The 18,576-nt window shown below is 40.9% G+C and overlaps 1 pseudogene across 1 annotated transcript; it reads left to right on the top strand.

The window, feature by feature from the left end:
• Positions 1 to 4,657: 4,657 nt before the first annotated feature.
• Positions 4,658 to 17,192, top strand: LOC149007442 (pentatricopeptide repeat-containing protein At5g66520 pseudogene; annotated as a pseudogene). The gene is made up of 2 exons (XR_016175058.1): positions 4,658 to 7,062; positions 9,899 to 17,192. The product of XR_016175058.1 is annotated as a pentatricopeptide repeat-containing protein At5g66520 pseudogene (transcript).
• Positions 17,193 to 18,576: the final 1,384 nt, after the last annotated feature.

Below are 18,576 nucleotides of genomic sequence, written 5' to 3'. Positions count from 1 at the left end.
ATGCCTTGTATCAGAGATGATCCGGGCAAGTAAGGTAGGAGCTTAAATGTTATCACCTCTAAAAATCTTGTAATTACGGGCTTGCCAAATGCGGTAGATGGTCGCATTAAAACTGAAACACTTAATTTTGCAAATAAAAGATGACCTTGGTAAGTGTGATTGAACCCAGTGAAGTTCCTCCATCCATGTTGAGCATATTTGTCTTTGATATCCGTTTCTTACAAGAATATTCTTCCATATAAATTGAGTGAATGAGCATTTAAATAGCAAGTGATCTAAAGTTTCGGGTTCTCTACCACATAGACAGCAATTAAGATCCACTTGCATCCCCCATGAGGCAATCACATCTTTCATATTTAACCGTTGTTTACAAGCCAACCAAGAGATGAAAGAAAAGCGAGGCTGTCCACCAGAGTGCCACACCACCTTGGCCCAAGTTGTCGTTGGGCTCCTTTGTCTTATACAGTCCCATGCAGATTTCATATCGAATAAGCCATTAGCTAGCGGTTTCCAGATGAGAGTATCACTTCGTAATCTGTGGTAGAATCTAATGACTTTTATCTCATCCCAACGCCTCAAAACTTCAGCATCGTTGAGATTTTGTTTCCATGTTCCTTCACTACTACAGATAGTTGTAACCTTATCACTAAGCTTTCTTCCCATTGCCTCAACCAATAGGATTTTTTCATGTTGAATGGGATTGCCATTGATCCACGGATCTATCCATAGGTATGTCTCATTCCCACCTTTCAATTGAATCTGCACATTTGGAATGAGTAAGTCACGTACCTTTAGTATACATCGAAGTGTATATGAACAATGGCTTGGTTGGGGCATACTCCACAAAGCGCTTTTCAAGAACCATCTATGGTTGATGAAGATTGGCCAACATCTCTTTTTGTTAGTTGCCAAAGTCCAAAAATGTTTCATTAAGAAGGCCAAGTTCCAGTCTCGTAAGCGTTTGAGCCCTAGCCCACCTTCCAGTTTGGGACGACAAATCGCATCCCAAGACACCTTATAGCTGCCGTTTTCAGAATTTCCTTTCCAAAGAAAGGTAGCTGTAATACTCTCAAGTTGTTGGATGATGTTGTTCGGGATGTAAAAGACATTCGCCCAATACGATATGATTCCTCCAAGTACGGATTGAATAAGAGCAAGGCGACCAGCAAATGATAGAGCTCGGTTTCTCCAACTCTGAATTCTGCCCTTCACCTTTTGGATGAGATTATTAAAGGTTGCCCGGTTAGGGGATTTAGCTTCAATTGGAACCCCTAGATAGGTAATTGGGAACTCCCCTGCAAGGATGTGAAGGAGTTGTTCAAAAGATAGAATAAGATCAGTCGTGCAATTCCCATACAATATAGCTGATTTTGTTGGGTTGATCAATAAACCTGATTGAGATGCAAATTCCATAAGAGTGTCACCTAGGAACTTGGTGTTTTTGATTGTTGCAGCACCAAAGACAAAAAGATCATCTGTAAATGAAATAGTTGTGATTTGGGGTGATTTGCAGTGGGGATGATAGTCGAACTTCCCATCCGCGACACCATAAGTAATTCTGTCTGTGAGGACCTGAAGGACAATATTAAACAATAGTGGGGACATAGAACATCCCTGGCGGAGACCCTTGGTCTATGAGGACCTGAAGGAGAGTAGGCTCCATTAACAAAAGCTGCATATCTAGGGTTTATCGTACATTGTTGTACCCAGTTAATAAATGGATTTGGGAAATTAAGTTTTCTCAATAGAGTAAAGAGAAAATCCCATTGAATTGAATTATAGGCTTTTGTAATGTCAAGCTTGGCTGCGAATCTAGGCTTCCCCTTACCATCACGATATCCAAATAACAGTTCTTGGCTTAAAAGAATATTATCAGAAATTTGGCACCCTTCAATGAAAGCTGATTGACTGGCATCAACCAAAGTGTCCATAACTTTCTTTAATCTGTTGGCTAATATTTTTGAGATGAATCTGTAAAGAAGTGGGGATACTGCAATAGGACGATAATCACAAAAAGTGTTTTGAACATCACCTTTCGGAATGAGAGTTAACCTTGCCAGTTTAACCTGGTTAGGCAACCAAGGTTTTTTGAAAAAACCTTTTATTACTGTGCATAAGTCGTGTCCGATAATATCCCAACAACTTTTGTAAAAACATGCACCAAAGACATCAGGACCAGGAGAACTATTGTCATCCATAGTAAAAACAACATGCTTGATCTCCAAGTCAGAATCGATTCAATTAGAGATGCTGCCTCAACCTAGCTCAGGGATAGTTCAAATGGAAGATTTATATCTTCACAAGGCAAAGGAGCTGTACCTGAATATAAATTTTTAAAGAACCGCCCAGCTTCAATATGGATCAGATCCGGATCTTTAAGAACATTGCCGATGGAATCTGAGATGGAAGAGATACAATTTTTGCGACGACGCTCTCTTATGGCATTATGAAAGAAACCCGTATTACCATCACCTTCGGAAAGCCAGCGGATCCGAGATTTCTGCTTGTATTCAGATTCCCTTGCAAACATCAAGCTTCTTAATTTTTCTGTTTTTTCTCTTTCAGTTTGAAAGTCATTTTCGGTGAAGGGACCAAAGGCCATGAGATCTTGTAAGTGCTGAACTTTATTCTGTTGAGTAGTAATCTGCTCATCTAAATCTGAATAAGTGTTGCGGCTCCATCTCTTTAATTTATACTTGACTTCTTTACATCTCAAAAGAAATGCACAAATAGGGTAACCCGGTTGTGACTTGCTCCAAGCTTCAGCTACAATGGGGAGAAAACTAGGATTATAAACCCAATGGTTATAAAAGGAAAAGTGTTTACCTCTTGTTGCAGGCATTGCACCTAGGCATACCACCATTGGAGAATGGTCGGATATGCTAGGATGAAGAAAGTGAGCTGATGCATAAGGGAAAGTATTAGTCCATGTAGGATTAATAAGAACTCGATCTAGCTTTGATACAATTCTTTGAGGACCATTGGAACAGTTACTCCATGTGCGGCTATGTCCTGTCCATCGAAGATCTACTAGGTCACAGTCATAAGTACAGCTCCAAAAGGGTTGGATATCATTGAAAGAAAGCATATTTCCTCCCTGTTTATCATTGATTTGCAAGTATGCATTATAATCACCAAGACATACCTATGGTAAAGAGGGGTTGTTAAGTTGTCGAAGTGTAGTCCATAGAGTTCTGCGACCATCAGCAGAGTTAAACTCGTATATAAATGAGGCTAAGAATTTTTGCTGCGATTGATTGACAGTAACCCTGGTGTGAATAATCTAAGGGTTGGAGAGAAGGACTTCGATCTTGACAATTGATTCATCCCAAAGAATCCATATTCTACCATTGGTAGATTCATTGTGGTTAGACACACCATTCCACCTATTATCGAACATGCGAAAACAAGAGTCGTAATGGGCAGCATGGACTCGAGTTTCAATTGGAGCAAAGCAAGCTAAGTTTTGTTGTAGAGCCCAATCCATAGCAGCTTAACGTTTACCGAGATCAGTGATCCCACGCACGTTCCAAGCTCCGAGCTTCATTGTAAAATTGTAGACAGAGGTGTGAGACCTTGCACTGGGTGGCCTTGAACCGGACTGCGTTCACGAATCGTACTATTGATATCATTAGGATCAACATTTTCACGGTGTTCTGGTTCTTCATGCTCTATCGCTCCTAAGACTTCAAAGCGGTTGCTAACGTTTGACGTCTGATATCTCTTGGATTGCGTTTGAGATGGCGGAGGACTATCTCTAGAATCCGAACTTCGACGTATACTGGAGTTAGAGTTATGCATGGTCTTTACCAACATGAGATCAGCCTTGGGTCTTTTACATGCATTTGGATTCTGTTGTTGACTAGGTTGATCAAAGTGGGCCACCATAGTAAGAACGTGGTTCCCATCTTCTATAATTTGAGAGTTGGAGTTAGATCCACATTCTAACTCTATCCCATTTAATCTTGCTTCCTGATTGGATGTAATTGGCACAACAATCCTATTTGAATAAGAGTCGTTAGCTGGCAAGACTCCATGAAGTAGAGTCCTAGTATTCTCCAACGTTTTACCTTGTTCGGACTCAATGTTCTCCGCCAGTGGCTGTGAACGCCTTCCCCTTCGACGCCGATTGGGTCGCTTCCATGCCTCAACGATTCTTAATCACTGCTCGGGTGCGTTGGGGGTTTGTTGGGTTTGATTTTGAGTGCATGCTTCGATGAGTGTCCAAAATTTTTGCATTATGAGCAGTGTAGTGGTACCCACTCGTAGACCAAAGGCTGCTGGTATTTCATGCCATCTCGCAAACAAATAGCGACGCTACTAGGTAAGCCTCTCGCTGCCTTAACGGATACACAGAATCGCACAAATGAAAGACGATCCCTGTGTCGAACCGCCCAACTTGAACCGTTGGGTTATGCTGGACGCCTGGACTGAACCGAATGCAAAAACCCATGCTTTAAGAGGTTTTAAGATTTTTTTAATGAAATAATGAATCCAGCCGTCCGATCTAATCGGATGGCTGGCTTGACTTAATGCGCAGGACCCAAGCAAAATTGGGAGTAGAGAAGCTGCTGCGGAAGAATACTATGACTTGTATGCCGTGCATTTAATGCGCAGCATATGCAGCGAACGCTCGACCGTTGGCTTCACCGTTAATGCGCAGCACTGAAGCACAACCCGCGGAAGAAAGCCTAACACCTTCCATGTTGATGGTTGCATTAATGCGTTCTTGATTCTTCAATCTTTTGGCTTCTTTTTTCTATTTTTGGCCGGAGGTTTTCTATCAGGTACTGTAGCTTTCATTGTCTGCTGTGCTGCTGCTCAAGTTCGAAACTTTCTCTTTACTTTTTTCTCTTTGAATCAAATTCCATTCAAGCTGGCCCTTCAATCTCATACCCATCGCAAGCTCATCAACTTACTGGTAAAATTCGCCGCTCATCTGGGCATGAAACAGGTGTTACAGATTCAAGCTCAGTTAATCACCTATGCACCTCCATTCCTTGACCCCAACTTCGTTGCCGTCAAGCTTATTGGCGTCTGCGCCGCCCAGTGTAAACTGCGGCATGCTGCCCTCATATTCAGCCAACTTGCTGACCCAAATGTCTTTGCTTGGAACTCCATTCTCAAGGCATATACCCAGAACCACAACTGGAACCACACTCTTCGTTACTTCAATTATCAACTGTCATCCCCAACTGTTGCTCCTGATGAATACACTTTCACCTCTGTTCTCAAGGCCTGTGCTGGCCTTGGGGCTGTGCTTGATGGCTGTAAAATTCATGCTGTAGTTAGCAAGACTGGGTCAAACTCCAATGTATTCGTTCAGAACTCTCTCATTGATATGTACTTTAAATTCGGCAATATTGATATTGCTCAGCTGTTGTTTGATGAAATGCTGGTTAGAGATGTGGTTTCTTGGAACACTTTAGTGTCTGGGTACTCCTTGTGTGGCCACGTTGAGTTGGCGAGATGGGTGTTTGATAAAATGCCAATGAAGAACATGGTTTCTTGGTCAGCAATGATTGCTGGTTATGCGCGACTGGGTGACCTTGAGGCTGCTCGCCACCTGTTTGATGTCATGCCTGAAAGAAATGTGGTTTCTTGGAATGCCATGATTGCTGGATATGCACAAAATGAGAAGTTCTCTAGTGCTATCAATCTCTTCCATGAAATGCAAAAGACTTGTAGTGTGAGGTCCAATGATGTGACTCTTATAAGTGTATTGTCAGCGTGTGCGCACCTGGGTGCATATGATATGGGGAAGTGGATTGATCATTTTATCAGTCGTAGTGGGATGGAATTGAGTCTCTTCTTGGGAAATGCACTGGTGGACATGTATTCCAAGTGTGGATTCATAGATGAGGCTAGGAGAATATTTGATAAGATGCTGGAGAGGGATGTTATCTCATGGAGTATAATTATTTCTGGGTTGGCTATGCATGGGCATGCGGAGGAAGCATTTGATCACTTTGTTGAAATGCTTGGATGTGGTGTGAAGCCAAATGAGGTCACTTTCATGGGCTTATTATCAGCATGTACACATGCTGGTTTAGTGGATAAGGGATTACTGTATTTCAACATGATGGATCACAAGTATGGAATCACTCCTAAGGTTGAGCATTATGGTTGTGTGGTCGATCTCCTGAGCCGTGCTGGGTGCCTTGCTGAAGCAGAAGATTTGATTAAATCAATGCCTGTTGAAGCCAATGTGATAGTTTGGGGGGCACTGCTTGGTGGTTGCCGAATTTATAGGGACATTGAACGGGGAGAACGTGTTGTGCAACGTATCCTTGAGCTGGATTCTGAACACTCTGGTAGTTATGTTTACCTGGCCAATGTTTATGCTTCAGTTGGTCGACTGGATGATGCTGCAAAATGTAGGCTGAATATGCAGGAAAATAGGGTAACAAAAACACCTGGTTGCAGCTGGATTGAAGTTCATAACACAGTTCATGAGTTCTTCATGGGAGACAGGTCACATCCTCAGGCTGACAAGATATATGCAATGATCAGTGATTTGGTGTTAAGGATGAAGTTAGCCGGTTACAAACCAAAGACAGAACTGATTGTGCATGGTGTAGATGAGGAAGAGAAGGAGGATGCACTATCAACCCACAGTGAGAAGTTGGCAATTGCATTTGGACTCATTAGCACTATTGAAGGAACCACTATACGGGTTGTGAAGAACTTGCGTATTTGTAATGATTGTCATGAGGCCACAAAGTTCATATCCAGAATTGTTGAGCGAGAAATCATTGTGCGAGACAGAAGTCGTTTCCATCACTTCAAAGATGGAAGGTGCTCCTGTAACGATTATTGGTAACAAAAGATGAGGGGACGTTAATGGCCCGAAGGAGAAGGGACAAAATGGAGGAAATCTTTACACCTACTTCTGTAAATCTCTTGTGGTTTGTAAATTTGATTCTTGGTGGAACTTCTTCTGTATGTGGTCCTCTCTTGGGCCTACAACAAATCATAGTCTCAACATTCGGTTATTTTCACAGTTTCCAACCAGAATTCCAACCAGAAAGGATTCTGATGAAGGCAATCTACTTTGTGCAGGTAAGCAATTAAATGATACTAGTATCTTGCTTGTTATTTTTTTCTTTTATTTTTGTGGTCAATAGTATGTTCTTGTCTACCATCTGTTTCCTCCCCTTTTAACAAGAAATAGCTTTGTATTTAGCGTAAAAGGAAAAAAGATGAAAGGAAATATAAGTGATATAATTTCAAATGAATACTTATAAAAATGTCCAAGGCGTTTTCGAATTATTCTGAAAATCTTTTTTGACCAACTTAGATAACTATTGGGCATAAGATAAGGGGTAGTCCAAAGGCATTAACTTTTAAATACACATATAAAAGTTTGTCATTTTAACAGTTCCAATCTTAAATAATATACTGACCATGATATATTGTTGTTTATCTTCTCTTGTATTCAAAATATAAATTGACATTTTGGTATTGGCAAAATTCCTCCACTGCAATGGGAAGGAGCTTCTATTCACAATTCACAATTTTTTTAGCCACATGTCTGATCAGTTGCTCAAATTTTATTACCAGACAGGGCAATGGTAGCTACAATGCGGGAGGCATTAGGTTCTTAAGCATGAGTTCCAGTGAGGCAACAAAAGCCTGGTTGCAAATGTTTGATGCATACTTGGATCTCAGAGTGCTTAGAAGGAATTGAGGCTCTGGTATTCCAAATGAGACCTTGATTCATTGGGAACCAAGAGCCATAGGTAATGGAAGCCTATTGGAAATGTCAAGGGTATCATTGCAGGAGAGAGAAATGATGCAGTAACACCTCAGATAGGAACAAGAGAAGGGAATAATGAAAGAGGAGATGGCTTGGGCACCAGGGGGGTGGGGGGAGGGGGACTTCTGCTGCTGGAGTTTGGTACCCAGCTATCCTAATGACGTAAAGATGCCCTGCTGGCTAGTTGAGCTGAAAAAAGAGTAAAAAAAGACAGGTTGCTTGCACAGTATGAGGGCAAAGGAGGACTTGCCTTGCTGCAAGCAGGAACTGGGCAGCCATTGGTAGAATGCACAGGCCTTTCTGTCTTCCTCTCCTCAGTCGTCTCGTTATGACATTTTCTTGCTCCTTATCAATGGTTAGGACATAGAAAAAAATTCGAGGGAAACTCAAGTTTCGACCAGGTGCAAATGGGAAACCTAGGTGGGAAATTGGGAAATTTCGAGAAAACTTAGGATTTTTTCGTGCAAGTTTCGACAGATTTTAGGGAGTATTTTAGGGTGAGACTCTACATTTAAGCTAATTAGACTATAAAAAACCACATCGGCACATGCATTTTGCTAAAAAAGTCAATGTAGATATGTCATTCAATGTACATAACATCAATGCAGAGTTGTCCGAGAAGTCCACTATAAACTTAACTACTTAAGTACATATATAATTTATAAGTTCAAAACATCAAATACAAAGTGACTAACAATAAAAAGAAAGTACAACTCAATGCCAAGAGGAGTGCCTTTGTAGATCCATCTTGTGAGTTGAGTAGTATTGTGCCTGTAACATCCTCTCCTCCAACCAATGAACACTGATATCCCATGACATTTTATGCCTATGGTTGTCAAGGTAATCAACAATTGCAGATTTATAAGTCTGGTCATCAACATGCCTAAGATAACCAGTTTGAGGAAATACGCAATTTGGATAGGGAAGTCTTGATGGAGGGGGTATTTGGGGAAATAGAAAGAAATAAAAAAATAAAAAATTTGGGAAAATTACGAAACTTGCAGAAAAAGTCCCAAGTTTCCATGAAATCTCCCAAGATTCCACGAAATTTCCCATGTTTCCCACGAAATTTGGGAATTTTTTTTTTCTCATAAACTAGCTGGGTTGAATGAGGTTTTGAGGTTTCGATCGAAATTCGGGATTTTCTTCAGTCACCCAAAGTTTCGTTTCAAGGTTCCAAAAGTGTGAAATTATTGAAATTTCACATGTTTCGGTCGAATTTTGTAGAGTGGGTTAGGAACGGACCAAGGCACAAGTGGATAGTTGGAGAGGATGGGTAATGTAGAAGAGGTTAAGAACCAATTTACAGTAGGATTGAGTAAATAGGTTACAAAATAACACCAAACACTTAATTGATTAAGAAATTAAATGTTTAAGAGCAGAAGAATAGGATACAATGATAGGATAGGCTATCTCAGCTGTTGGATAAAATCCAGTGCAGAAACATTGCCTCTGAATTTTATTAATCAATTCTGTTAGCAAAGTATTATGATAGGCTGCCTATTTATTGACTCAGAACCCTGCAAATAATAGAAATAGCAACTAAAATTAGTAATTGAATGGAAATAGAAGCTAGCAAAGGCTTTTGCCTTGGATAACCAAAATTAGAAACTAAGCCCAGTCTGGTTTGACCTAATCCTTCTTGGCCGGCTTGAGCTGGTGCAGTTGTGGCCCTATAACTTGGCTCAATGTGGCTGTGACACTTTTCATGTGATCATTGTAGATATGGCCTGTGGCATTGAAAATGACATCCACTTGTATGGCATTCAAAGGGAGATTAGCAGATGGCTCAGGTGATTGGGTTTTAGCTGTCAAAGTTTGGAGTTGTTGATGAAGCTTTTGCCAACCAGACAAGGGGGTGTAGTTCAATTGGTAGACAAATTAGGTTGGAGAGGCCGGTCAGTGGGGACAGGGCTCATTGGTTGGGCTGTGTTCACACCTTCTGTAATTTGGATACAAAACCAACTTCTGTTGTTTAATTCTTGAGATATTTTTACATTCTATCAGCATTGGTGCTGTATTATTGTTCATTTGGGTACCATAGTATATTTATTTATTTATGTTTTTCTATAAAGCAAGAAAACAAAGTTTGTCATTTGTATGTTCGGTCTTCACTCATCTTTCTTGTTTGAGAAGCAGGGGGCATTGGATGGTCTTAGTTGATGCTGCAAAAGGATATGCTACAGGAACACCAGATCTGTCTCAGTTACTGTGGATTTTCTTGTTATTTCATTCTACAAGGTGACATATTTGTTTGCACTTGTCATTTCCTACATATAGGGGCTACTGGTTGTGGCCTGTGGACTGGCATTTGTTTGGGTGAATGGTATTTTATTAACCGAAAAAAACCCAGTTCCCAAGACAGAAACCCCTGCATTCACAACAAACACACTTCCCTAATTAAGGCTTCCCCCATACAAATTAAAAACCTGACCTCTCCTTACAAGAAAGGTCCAGACAGGTGAAAGAAATCCCATATGAACTTTTACTCGACTTCTGATTTCAAAAGAAGTCCCTTCACAAAGGGGTTCAAGAGTTTTTCCTCAGGTTCTGTTTGCTCCAAGTGTTGGTGACTATCACTGCAAATGCCAATTTTCTGATCTTATCTGCAAATTAATTTCCTTCAAATTCTTGCTGCACCCATTTCCAACTTCTTGAAAAGAGCATAACCTCAAGTGGACCTCCACTGCATTTTCTGTGAATTCCTTCCCAAATTCCTTCCCATGCATTCGGAAAATAAATGGTTTAGATTCTCTTCACTGTTCTGTCATAGTGCATGTCTGGAATTCACCTTCATAACCCTTCTATTTATCAGGTCAGCTATAGTGAGCCCTTGCAGAAAAATCCTCCAAGGCATAGAGGGATTTTTCATTTTTGGGGACCTGACCTTTGAACCTTACTATCTTCCACTAAGGGACAATGTCCCCACTCTGCCGCACAGAGTTCCGTGCCTTCTTGAAGTGAGTTACCGACCACAGAGGACCAATAGAGTGTGTCCCTAGAGTGAAGAGGTCTATGACCCACTGTATCTAAGTCCCCCCTTTGGCTCTGCCAATTCTGCCATAAACATTGGTCTCTCAACTCCCATCTTCAGCATTTGATACTTCAGCCACCAGATGCCTCTGGTGGCACATTCCTGAAGCCAGTCTTGTCACCTCCTCATAGGTATCTAACAGAGCACCCCGATTTTGCCAGCTATCTGGCCAAAACCTACAGCTACTCCTGTCTCCAATCTTAAGCACCATCTGATCTTCTACCCTGGATCTTATTGTGAACATTCTCTTCCACATCCAAGAAGAATCCAGTGTCTATCAAACAGTCCAGATAGAGTTGCTTGTCAAGTATCTATATTGAATCTGCCTCACCCAAAGAGATTTACTGTTTGCTACCACCTTGCAAATTGATTTGACACAAGCTGGATCACATACCTATTTAAGTCTTCTGATTCCAAAACCTCCTTCCTTCTCAGGTTGGCAAACTTCTGCCCAACTAATACAATGCAGAAAAGAGGTGCCGCCCAATCCCTTCCATAGAAAAGCACTCATCAATGCTTTTATCATAGAATGGACTGAACTAGGAGTCCCTGTTGTTCCCACCCAGTGGAAATACATACCCTGCATAACTGATAGCCAACTTCACCTCCCTCCATAGGACAGAAGTCTTGACTTCCAGAGCTAAATCCTTTTTCCCATCACTTATAAAATCGGCATGCAATGATGAGAAAATAACTTAGTTGAAACCAAAGGGACACCAAGGTACCTTACAGGAACATTCCCTGTTGCAATACCCACTAACTAAGCAGGTTTTCCTTCTATGCCTCCTCGATCCCTTCTAAGAAGATTGGTGATTTCTTCTTGCTTAACTTTGACCAAGACCAAATCCCAAATGCTTCAAGAACTCCCATGACCTCTTTCAAAGAACCCTCCTCTGCCACTGGAAGTATCATAACATCATGACATCATCTGCAAAAGCAAGATATGAAACCTTGTTTTCTGCATGCTGGGTAGAGGGAGATTAGCTTCTCTTGCACCTTCAAGTCTAGATTCTAGAGAACACCTCCATCACCCACACAAAATAAAGGGGGACTTTGGGCATCCCTGTTTAATCCAAATAGTGGAACTAAAGTAGTCAACAGAGTACCATTCACAAGAATTGACATATTAGCTGAGGATACAAATTGATGGACCCACCCAACAAAAATATGTGGAAATCCCATTGCCTTCCAAGATCTCAAAAATGAACCCCATCTCAAAGAATCATGTCATATGGATCCGACTTTAACATTGCCGCCACCACATAAGATCTTTTATCAAATCGTCAGATCAGTTCCTGGCAAATAAAATATTGTCAGAAAAGCTCCTTCCTCCTACAAATGCCCCCCGGTTCAGACTAACCAACTCATCCATCAACATATTTAGTCCTTTTTTGTTTTTGTTTTTGTTTTTGATAAGTGAATTTTGTTTTAGAAAAAGATAAGAAACAGGAAAAGTAATCTAAATAGGGGAAGGAGATTTCACTAAAAATGGCATCCTCTTTTAACCATTAGCAGTTACAATCTAAAATAAACATGTCCTGCATCCTTCTGAATAAGCTCTTTTAACTCCCCTTGAAAATCTATAGGCTCTCAGTTCATATGTCTTTGCCACAGCTGAATGCCAGTCATGAAGTTGGCAGGCTGTTTTTATTCCCTCGACATGCACAAATCCTTTTTAGTGTATTTGCTAATATTTTTGCAACAAACTTGTATGGTAAATTACACAGAGCAGTAGGTCTATAGTCTGCCAATTGCCAAGCTCTTTACTTCATAGGAATGAGACAAGGAAAAGTCTTATTTACACCTCAGTCTGAGAAGGGTTCACAAAGAAACTTCGAATTGCTTTGACTAAGTCTTCTTTGATGATGTTCCAAGCTGCTATACAAAATCTATCAGGTCCAGGAGCTCGATTCGCCTTGTTCCCATGTACTTCCTCTAGGAACTGCTCCTCCAAGGGGATAGATTCCTGAACTTGTTCCTACTCATCCGAGAAGTGGACACAGATTGACCCCCCAGATGAATCCTAGGGCCCCAAGGTCCCTCCAAACTAGCTGGCCGAACCCTTATGGAGGGCATTTTGGGCATTCTCAGCCCTAATTTAGTTGTTGAATTTTATTTTTTATTTTGTAAAGAGTTTCAGTCAGTTTGAAAGTCCAGTTTGAGTTAGATAAGAGTCCGTAAGTCATTTGTCCAACACATGTCAACTAGATTTTTTTTTAATTAAATAGAATTTAGCATGTGTTAATTAGAGTTTTAAGTTACTTAGAGTTTGCATTTTTTAGAGGAAACCCTCGTAACGGAGAGTGCAGACCTCCATTACGGAAAGCAATGAAGATCATATGCTGGAACTGTAGGGGATTAGGGAGACACTTAACCAGTTCAAACCCTAAAAAAATCTCTCTAAAAAAGAACTTTCTGAGCTGATCTTCTTAATGGAAACAAAGTTAAGGAGGCAAGAATTATCTCTGTTTGGAAGGCTTTAATATTTCAAAATTCCTTTACAGTGGAACCAATTGGATTAGCAGGAGGATCGGCCATTTTGTGGAAGAAAGGAAATTTAAACATCCATATTCTGCATTTCTCAAAAAATTTCATTGACTGCTACATAGAACCTCAAGGAGGGAAACAATTTCACTTTACTGGGATTTATGGTGACCCACCCAAAGAAAGCGTTCAGGCAAAGTGTATGGAACTTGATAAAGAATTTTGGGAGACACAGGCTTGAGAGTTGGATTTGTGGACGAGATTTCAATTCTGTTCTGACTTGGATGGAGAAAGATGGAGGTAAAGGCCTTAACAACTGTGATTCTCAAAGCTTCAGGTACTTTTTGGATTCGTGTGTTCTAGTTGAAATCAATTCTCAAGGGCCAAGTTTCACTTGGAGCAACTATTGTACAGGGTCTGAATGTGTCAAACAGAAGTTAGACCGAGTCTTCTGTAACCTCAATTGGAGACTTGATTTTCCAGAAAAAAACTTTAGTCAAAGTTCTCCCAGCACTTGCATCTGACCACTCTCCTCTTTTAGTTCATTCTGAAGGTTCAGTATTGCGAGGTATCAGATCATTCAAGTTTCATACAATGTGGTTAAAGCATGGTTCATGTGTTGAATTTGTTAAAGAAAGCTGCATGAAATCTAGAACCCTAAGTAATTCATCATTGCTGCAAACTGAAATGCGGGCTGTGCTAAGGACTTATAGTGGTGGAACAAAGAAATTTTTGGGGTGGTACAAATTAAGCTTTCCAAGCTTCAAACCGAATTGATAGAGCTACTGGATCAGCCCTCAACAGAAGTAATTGACAAAGGGAGGAAGGTGGTGGCGAAATTAATGGCGGAGAATCTAGCTTATGAGGAGGACATGTGGGGGCAGAAATCTTGTATTAGTTGGTTGGAAGGTGGTGACCTTAACACAAATTTTTCCCATGCAAGTACCATTATTAGAGGCAGCAGAATAGAATCACCAAGCTGAAACTAGGAGATGGGAGTTGAACTGAGGCTGAAAGGGAGGTATATGAGGAGGTTTTTAGGTTCTGTTCTGATGTGTTCAACATTGAAGGGGTGGACAGAGCTGCTATTCAAAAACTTTCACAAGCTATGCCAAGATGCTATCAGATGAGGATGATCACATTCTTGAAGCTGTTCCCAACGAAGAGGAAATAAAAGCTGTACTTTTCAAATGAACCCTCTAAAAGCTCCAGGTTATGATGGTTACCCACCTGCCTTCTTTCAACATTTTTGGAACCTAACAGGGCCAGACTTGATTAGTGTGGTTGTTAAAGTAATTTGAAATATTGTTGCCTCATGTATCAAGCATTTGCTCCCAGCTTTATTGGTACATCTCAAGCTGCCTTCGTCCCTAAAAGATCAATTTCAAACTTGTTCACGGCACATGAAATTTATCATTATCTGAAGAACAAAAAAAGAGGGAGGAAGAGCTTTATGACAATCAAACTGGACATGAAAAAGGCTTATGATTGGGTTGAGTGGTCCTTTTGGAGGCAGTACTGGAGAAAATGGGATGCTCAAGGAAGGTGAAGGAGTGGATTATGGATTAGTCACTACAGTCAAGTACAATATATTGGTGAATGGGGGTGAGAGATGCTCAGTAGTACCAACAAGGGGCATAAGACAAGGGGATCCAATTTCCCCTGCCCTATTTGTGATGGTGTCCCAGCCGTTGAGCTTATACATTAGACAGAAGGAGCAGAGCCAAAGATTGAAAGGGGCTTGAGGATCAAAAAGAGGTCAAGGTACATATCTCATCTTCTATTTGCTGACGATAAAATTCTCTTTTCTGAAATTAACTTAGACCAAGTATTTAAGTGGAAAAATGTGTTGGATTTATACTGCAAAGCTTCGGGTAATCTAGTAAGCTACCGAAAGTCAATGATGACTTTCAGCTCTAACTATCATCAAGGATAAAGAAGTGGTTTAGTAGAATACTCAAGGTGAAGTACAGGTCTGGACCAGCAAAATACCTTGGTGTTCCTATGGAACTGGGAGTTAACAAATCAGAGGTTCTTCAAGCTGTCATAGAGAGACAATCTCCTAAGTTAAAGGGGTGGGCAAAGAACTACTTGACTTATGCCAGCTGAGAGATTTTAGCGAAGGCTTCCGCCCAACCTCTGTCAAACTATAGAGGTATGCACTTCAAGCTTCCTCAAAAAGTTCATGATAAATTAAGTAGTCAAGTGGAAAATTTTTCCTGGGGAGGGAGTGAAGATTCAGGTGCAATACATTGGCTCACTTGGGATAAAATTATTCAAAGTAAAGCTGAGGGAGGAGTGGGGCTTAGGGACCTAACAATGCAGAATTTGGCCTTGCTCTCAAACGCAACATGGAGACTTTTCAGTGAGCCAAATACTGACTGGGCAAGAATGATGAAAGCTGTTTATACCCTGACTCCGATGTACACACTTGTCTGGGTAGGTCTCCTTCGTGGGGTTGGAGAAGTATATTTGAAGGGTTGAAAGTTTTGAAACAAGGGCTCATATGGAAAGTGGGAAATGGTGAGCATATTCCGGTTTGGGAAGATCAATGGGTGCCATCATTGACGGTTTTTAAAGTGCAGCAGCAGATTCAGAGCTCCTCTGCCATTGATAAAGTCACAGACTTAATGGATTTGAACACAGGTCAGTGGAATAGAGCCCTCATTAATAGCACTTTTCATCCTCATGAGGCACAAGCAATTCTCAAGATTCAAATACCAAGATTTGCTACTGATGACATTCAAATTTGGGGAGCTGCCAATGATGGGAGGTACTTTGTCAAATTAGCATATATTATGCTCAAGAGACAAGAAGAATAAGGTGAAAGCAGCTCAGCCTTCGGTCTCAAGAATTAGTAGATGGCACTTGACTCCTTCGTTGTGGGAATCCATTTGGAATAGTCTTTCCTTACCCAAAATCAAATCGTTCTTATGGCGTGCTTGTGGTGGTGGAGTGGCCTCAAATGAAGGACTGATTACCAGAAATTTAGTAGCTCAAGCATCGTGTCTCTGGTGTAATTGCGAGGTATAATCTCCGGACCATATAATACTACAATGCCCGTTTGCACAAGCTGTATGGTTTGTTTTCCCTCTTTCTTTGAGAACTCTTGCTACCTCTTCCTTTACATTGCAGCGGTGGCTGTTGTCATTGGGAAAACTGGAAGAAATTTGGAAAGTTGCGGGCGTCAATGTTGAGCTGCCTTGCTACATTCATTGCATGAAACCTATGGCTTTCAAGAAATTCTTTGATCTTCACGTGTATAATAGACTACTGATGAGGTAATTATCAAGGCTGTAATGCATTTGAGCAGTTCTACAAAGTGAAAGGCCCGAAGCAACAAATCCATTAAGTAAGAGGTAGACAAGATAGAGAAGAGTCTTGGCAACAGCCTAATCAAGGGTGGCTGAAGATTTCATGTGATGCATCTTGGAAGAAAGGTGAAGTACGAGGGGGTATTGGAGTGATTTGTAGAGATTCCAGGCAGGGGTGGGTAACTTCGACAGTAGCAGGGAAGGAGAGGCATTGGCTCGTAAGAGAGGTCTGTTGGAAGCTCTGGAGAATGGGCTGGACTATGTCATATGTGAATCTGACTGCGTGCTGAATCCACTTCAAAAGGCCTATATCCATGGTCATGTTTCTATCAAGCCCATGTAGATGATATTGTGTTTTTGAGGTCCTATTTTGGTTTTTTTTAGCAGCCGATTCCTTAGCAAGGAGGGCTTTGTCGTCTGGGAGAGCAGCAATTATTCCCAATTCCGATCTGTGGTTGATCGACCTTTGTAATCAATCTTCTGCGTGTTTTGTTCAATAAATTTACTTTCTACCAAAAAAAAAAGTTACTTAACAGCTTTATTTCAGCATGTGTCAATTAGAGTCCATTAGATTTTTTGTTTTAATTTTCAACCGTTGTGATTATTGTGGTGGGATCCTAATTTATAAAGGAATGTCATTTAGTATCAAGTTCTTCTAGTAAGCTATAAATTAAGGCATACTCTTTCTTTGCAAGGTAACTCTATTATGTGAATAAGAATATTGAGTTTGAGGACCATGGTCACGGCAGATTTTAATAAATTCTTCTTCAATATTCAGCACATTCTTCAAGACTTGCAAGCAGTCCAGCAACTACAGTAGCTCTACAGCCTTCCACAAGTAAGTACAACCCCTCCCCTACCCTGTGATCCAGCCAAGAACCCTTCCCTCCCCCCCCCCCTCGGCAAGCATCCCAGCCTCTCCTACACCTCAGCAGCAGCCTAGAAGCTTTCCCCCACCCCTGCACAAGACACAGATTGGCAGCAGCCATCCCAGCCCCCTACGCCACCTTAGATCTCTTCCCCACCCCTGCGGTATCCCTAGGCAGCAACCACACCCTCCCCCACACGTTGTGGCACCCCTTCCCATTCTCTTTCTTCCTTCGGCCCTCTCTCTCTGCTGCTTCTTCCTGGCGACAGGAAAAAAAAAAAAAAAAAAAAAAAAAAAAAAGAAAGAAAGAAAGAAGAAAAAGAAGAGAAGAAAAAGAAGAAGAAGAAAAGAAAAGAAAGAAGAAGGAAAATAAGAAAATAAAGAAAAGAGAAGAGAAAGGAAAAGATCTAAGGAAGATTTCTCCAGATCCGACCCATATTGATCAATCCCTAATTTTACCCCTTTTCCTTTTCCCTTCCCAACACCCAACCTGTATCCATCATAAAATCCCTTCAACCCAATTCTTTTGAAACACTAATTTTACTTTCTTCCCAATTATTCGAATTTTTGTTCGTGACTGCGCGGATGGATATCCACGCAGCCGTTAGAAGTTGACACGTCAGCAGGTAAAAAAGAACGGTTTGGATTCTCTAAATAGAATTTTATATTTAAAATATTTAACATATTACGATTCTTTTTCCCTCGAATATTTTAAATTTACAAAGCCAATCCCTGCTCATCTCGATGAAAACAGAATCCTAAACTTCATCTGGCCATATAAGTCTAACCCCTCCATCTCATTTTTCTTTTTCCAAAACCAAGATTTCACAGTTGAAATAAGAGAGGAACTTAGTTTCGGATAATAGCATCAGAAGCGTGCTCTAGAAGTGCGGTAAACCCAAATGCAATGGCTGCCATAGCCACCCAATTTCTAAATCCAGAGACAAAGCCAAGGGTACCCACAAAGAAAAATCATTCGATGTTCTCACGGATCATCGTTCCATTGCTTGGAAGCTTGTCAATCACAACAAAGGGGGTTCCAAATTTGTGGGTTTGTTGGCGACTGCTGTTTTGAATCAGTTGGGTACTTGAGATTATCAAGATTGGCAGGACTATG

Source organism: Hakea prostrata, chromosome 8 (assembly GCF_041222555.1).
Source record: "Hakea prostrata isolate BN-2017 chromosome 8, UWA_Hpros_2, whole genome shotgun sequence".
In the NCBI taxonomy this organism is placed as follows: domain Eukaryota; kingdom Viridiplantae; phylum Streptophyta; class Magnoliopsida; order Proteales; family Proteaceae; genus Hakea; species Hakea prostrata.
Note: the sequence above shows the minus strand (reverse complement) of the source record. Positions and strands in the feature narration are given on the sequence as shown.